The sequence below is a fragment of the Thunnus thynnus genome, chromosome 18, assembly GCF_963924715.1.
Source record: "Thunnus thynnus chromosome 18, fThuThy2.1, whole genome shotgun sequence".
Classification (NCBI taxonomy): Eukaryota; Metazoa; Chordata; class Actinopteri; order Scombriformes; family Scombridae; genus Thunnus; species Thunnus thynnus.
The window spans coordinates 14,563,523-14,569,522 of NC_089534.1; positions in this window are offsets into that span (position 1 = coordinate 14,563,523).

A 6,000-nucleotide genomic window follows, 5' to 3' on the forward strand; every position below is an offset into this window, starting at 1 on the left:
TATGGTTTATTAACTGCCCCAAGTGTAACCTTTAATCGTTAAATTTTTTGCTCCTTCTTTTCATTTCCTAAATGCCTTCAATGCCTGATTCTAGGGCTGGTCAATAAGAAATGATATATACAGTACATAGCCTACTGATCTCAAAACAGTTTTACAATATGAAAATAAGAAACTTGGAAGTGCTGGAGGGGACATTTCTTTATGACGCACACTTAACCAATTCCACACACAAAGTTGTTTCTACCAAATCATATTACAATCCTTTAAAGTGAGATTATGTAATCTTTGATGGGCAGTGGCCACTGTGGTTACAACCGACAATTACGAGATAATGGTAAATGCTTCAACATGGCGTAGCAGTTAAAGAGGAGTCATCAAGTCAGCGAACTGACTCTGTGCTGTCCTGTATAGCTAAAGCTGAAGTTTACAGGCATTAGCTAACACTGGCCACCATAAGCTACTGGTCTTACTAGAAAAAGTAAGGTTGTAGCAGTAAAAGTGAGTTTTCATTGCTCATGAATTCAGCTTTAATTTTAAGAGGAAGATTGTATTTTTTCTTTTAGCTACATAGTCTCACTTTGAATGCAGACTGCCTCAGAAATGTACAGGTGGGTGGGTTTATTCAGCTAAACAAGCATGTATGCTTTTGCTGTTGTGTAAAAAAACAGATACAGTTGAGTGCCTGGAAGGAATGCAACAGTTCAACAGTCAAGATTACTTTAAATGTAAAGAGAGGACACATTTGTGAATAAACAAAGTAAAAATATATTTGTGTGTGGCAGTGCTTTACTTACTAAAAACCAGTTTTGTGAGGTATATAAAAAAGAACTAAAGGGGGGAAAAATAACAGAAAAGACACAAAGACATCACACATGCAAAATACAATAGAAAATAAGTCAAGCAGGTGACAATAATTAGCTCAATAGAAGATATGAGTTCCTTGACCACACACATTTCTCTAGCACTCAAATGATTTATACTGACAGGAGTTCACATTAATATTGTGATATATCAATATCAACAAATATGACAAAAATTATCCTATGATATAATTTTTTTCCAGCTCTACTTACTTCAGATAATCAACATTAGATCGGGTATCTGCCAGCATAATAAGCACGCTGAATTTTTACCTACTTTATATTCTGTATTACAGGGTGATGTCAAGTTGGAACGTTTTGACCTGGTTGGTGCTGAAACTCTCGGGAAAAAGGTAACAGAACTGAAACCCTCGACATGTTCCCTTGACCCAATTCCTACCTCCCTTTTTAAAACTATTTTTAATTCTGCATCTGAAGACATCCTTGCCATAGTAAATCACGCCCTACAGCTTGGTGTCATCTCCACTGATTTTAAAACTGCTTTAGTAAAACCTCTTAAAGAGGGAACCTGGATATACCCAGCAATTTTAGACTGTTGAGATCAGTCTAAAATTGCTGGGTTTTAATCAGCACCTTTTTAGACTCAAACACTAAATTATAAATGTTTCAATCAGGTTTTAGGACACATCACAACACAAGGACAGCCCTGCTAAAAGTAGTGATTGATATCAGAACAAATCTTAACAGCAACAGGCCTTCAGTTCTGGTGTTACTTGACCTTAGTGCTGCCTTTGATAATGTGGACCTCCAGATTTTTTTAGATAAAGTGAGCATGTTGGAATTGCCTGGAATTGTTTTTAACTGGTTTGGCAGAGACATCAGGAGGCACAGCATCTCTTTCCACAGCTATGCTGATGACACTCAGCTCTACGTGGCCGTGTCTCCTGATGACACCAGTCTGATCAACTCACTTTTTAATTGTGTTTGAGATATAAAGGCCTGGATATCAGAATTTTTTACAGCTCAAGCAGGATAAAACTCAAGTACTGATCATTGGTTCAAAGCAGGGATGTGCAGAGGATGTTAGAGGGGCAGGGGCCCAAATTCATAAAAGGCGATTGAAAGGTGAATAACTGCCTTTGATACACTGCTAAAAGGATATTAAAATGTATGTATTTAAAACAAATCCATGACTGAGGTTGGTTCAAACACTGCTACATGACAGTTAATTAGTGATACATGCAATAAAATTAAGTATATTTCAGTAAATTCTCCTCATATTAACCAGCCCAACTCTTACCTACAGTAGCCTTCTGACTGACATCCTCATTTGCAGAAGCTCAGCTTAATACTGCTGACAAAGATGCACTTCCTCTGGCTGCATGGCTGCCTCTCTCGCCTCCATATCCTCTCTTACCACCTCCCCATAGAGGGCATAATTGCTTCTGTAATAACGGGCAATAAGAAGATGCTGATATTGTATGGCTAAGATACTATTACCATGTGCCAAAAAATCAGTTTAATATACTTTATGTCATATTGAAATACTGAGGCTTGGAAGACATGATTTAAGCCACGTTTCTAAAAACATAAACTTTAGATAAAATGTATTAGGCACTGCTTTATAAAAGATTTTAACAGTTAACATTCTGTCATCCCTTCCCTCCCTCCAAAAATACTGAAAAAAGTGCTTGAACTTCATTATTTGCCTAAATATATAATGACATTTAGTAAACAGTTAACACTCAACATAAAATACAAAGAAAGGAAATATGTATTCTTACTTTATATATAATTGTACATCAGGCATTACTTAAATGTCTGACATTAACACCAAACACAATGACAACATCATTGCTGACTATAGTTAACTTGCAAATCAATTTGACGTGAGGTGGACGTGACGTGACGTGAAACTCAGATTAATTTAATTAACACTGAATGCACTTCATTGGCTACTTGTTACAGAGGGCAGGAAAACGTATTTCTTAAGTCTATCATTGTTGTCATCTTGTAGCTTGTGGGGGATAAAGATGCATACATTTTTCACAACTTTATAACTAACTTAAACAACTTTGAGCAACATGTTCTCTGTTAGCTACACTCAAAAACAAGATGAGGTACTGAGTATACTGTTGTGTCACACTGAATGTAGCAGGATTAACAAGAATGTATTTATTTATTTAAAAAACACCCCAGTGGTGGGGCACTTTATCTCTCCAGTAGGCCAAATGGGCAGGTGCTCAAGCCCCCTTTGAGGTCTATCTATGCACATGCCTGGTTCAAAGGCTCAGATAGAGAAACTGGCCTCCAAACTAGGACTCAACCCAAGCCAAGAAGCAAGAAATCTTGGAGTGATTTTTAAGTGAATTTCAAGGCATATGTGTGGGGTGTCACGAAAAAGGCATTTATCATTTGAAGAACATCTCCAAAATGAAGCCATTTCTCTCTCTGAGCAACGCAGAGAGACTGATGCACACTTTTATAACTAGCACATTAGACTATTGTAACGCTCTCCTTTCTGGTCTAACGAAGAATACAGTAAATCAGCTACAATTAATCCAGAATTCTGCTACATGAGTGCTGACTAAGAACAGCAGGAGTGCACACATTATGCCTATTTTAAAGTCGTTGCACTGGTTACCTGTTAGTTTTTGTATTGATTTTGAAATTCTTTCATTAGTTTATAAGGCACTACATGGCCTTGTGTCAGGCTACCTCTCAGAAACGCTTATGGTTTATGAACCAGGAAGGCCCCTCAGCTCCTTTGGTTCTTCTCTTTTAGCTGTTCCACAAAGCAGAACAAAAACCTTTGGTGATGCTGCTTTCAGCCATTACGCTCTGCGCCGCTGGAGCAGCCTTCAGGAGGATCTGAGAGGAGCTGAAAATATTGATATTTCTAAACATAAACTAAAAAACCCATCAGTTTAGTCTGGATTTATGTAGTGTTTTATAATTTTATAGTTTTATTATTATATACCTCTTTTATTTATTATCTTTATCATTTATTCTATTCTATTGTATTTTATTAACAGTTTGCTGTTTTATTATAATCTATTCATTCTTTGTAGTATTTCATAATTTTAATTTTTTTATTGTCATTTTTATTGCTTATATTATCTTTCATTTCATTTATATTAACTACCCGTCTTTTATTGTTGTCTTATGCAATTAATTCTTTTGCTTTTTAATTAATTATAAAAGCAGACAGGAGACTCACGCAGATTCAAGTATTTACTGGAGGCTTACAACAAAAATCAAACTTGTAACAGAAAGTGAGCCCAGTTAAAGGAAACTCTGGCTGACCATTTATGCTAAAGCACCTGAGTGCTCAAATGAAGGCTCTATATACAGTATACTCCCACAGACTAACAAGCTGATAGAGCAGGGCTGGTGATGGCTGATAGAGGGCAGCTGTGACAGCACAGCTCACATCCAGGGAGGCAGCCAGGGACCTCCGGTGGATCTATAACAGACAGAAGGGGTTAATATTAAGAAACATTGGAAATCTTGTCTATAGTTCTGACACGTTTTGTGAACTTGTGAAGCACTTTGAATTGCATTTGATTTGTTAAAAAGGTGCTATGTAAATAAAGTTTGATTGGTTGATTGACTGATTCATAATTTCTTCTTTCTTTCATTTTTTCCTTCCATCTCTTATTCTTATATTCATTTCTTTTCCCCCTTTTCCTCTTTCCCTTTATGTCTCCCTGGTTGGTGTAGTCCATTGGTATGCAGGACGATGTTGGCTGGTGTTTGCAGGGGAAGGATAAAGCGGTAATCAGTGCCAATGAAGCAACTCTTGTCCCGGAGCGCAAATGTGCCAACATCAGCAACACCACCAGACCATGTGTGTCGGTGTGTGTGTGTGTGAGTATGAGAGAGAGGGATCAGTGTCAAAGAGGTCAGACAGAGGTCACTGTCTTGGACGCAACTGTTATACGACTGCTTTTTTTCTCTGCACATTGCAGGCAGTGAAATATGATCACAGACATCAAAACACAACTTTCTCATTTTTTTGAGGTCTTGACTCTGACCTCACTGTATCGATTGGTGGGACTAATTGTTCTTTCTATGGACGTATGTTATACTCACTAGACATAAATGTTATACTTGTACAACCTTGGATACACTGGCCCAGTATGCATGGTCTTGATGCAACTGTTGTGAAATTTGGAAAATATGGGACTAGATGCATTCATTATTCTTGAAAACTCAATCATGCAAAATATCACTCATCAACACATTATCCTATCCACTCATATTTAAAAAGCAGGCGTGTGACCATAAGAAAACCCCAAATCCCTTTTTCAAAAATCTGGGTAAATCAGGGAAGGTGAGCACCGAAGATGTTGTGCCAAAGTGCCGATGAGCACAGCATCAAATGCCTCAGTAGACCAGCTAACTATTTAGTGGCTGACTGAGATTTCAGCTCCCAGCTGGCAGGTCTCACATGTCAGTGTGTGTAAGCAAACCTCACCCAGATAAATAAAGGTTAAAATGATTAACGCGTGTAGATCAGTGGCCTTAACTGTGATTATCCCCCTCCGCTGTTTGAACCAAAGCACATTCATCATCCTATTTTCTCAGCACATTAGCACACATTAACTATGTTTTTTTCTCTATTTCTGTTATCTCTGTCAATGAAATTATTTGATTTAAAGTGTTGACTGAATTTCTGGCATAGCAAAAAGTATTGACAGAGCTTCAGAGATTCATGACATAATGCTCAAATCCAACATATTGTTTTCCTCTATCTATGTTCACATTCTCCTCTTTCCTATTTCTACCGTGTTTATTACGCCTGAGGTGTCATGTGAAGACCTGTGGACAGAAGTGAGAGAGGTCACATTGGAGTGAAATGGTCTGAAAGAGTGCAAGAATTCAAATTATGATAATGTGGTCGGTGAATCAGTTTTCAGCCTCAGGTCTGGATATGTCAATCTTTCCATCTTGCTCATGCAACACTATCTTTGGCAACAATTAAGGACAGGAAAATGTCTTGATATTTTTTTTTAAATCATATCTGATGCAACATGATTCAGTTTGATTTCATACCAAAAAGAACAAGGCAGTCAACTTGTTACTGTTATGGTGTCCTTAGTTGAGAACAGTAAGTAAGTTTGAACACATAATGTCAAGATTTATTCCTGACCACTGCACATTTCACCGTGACATT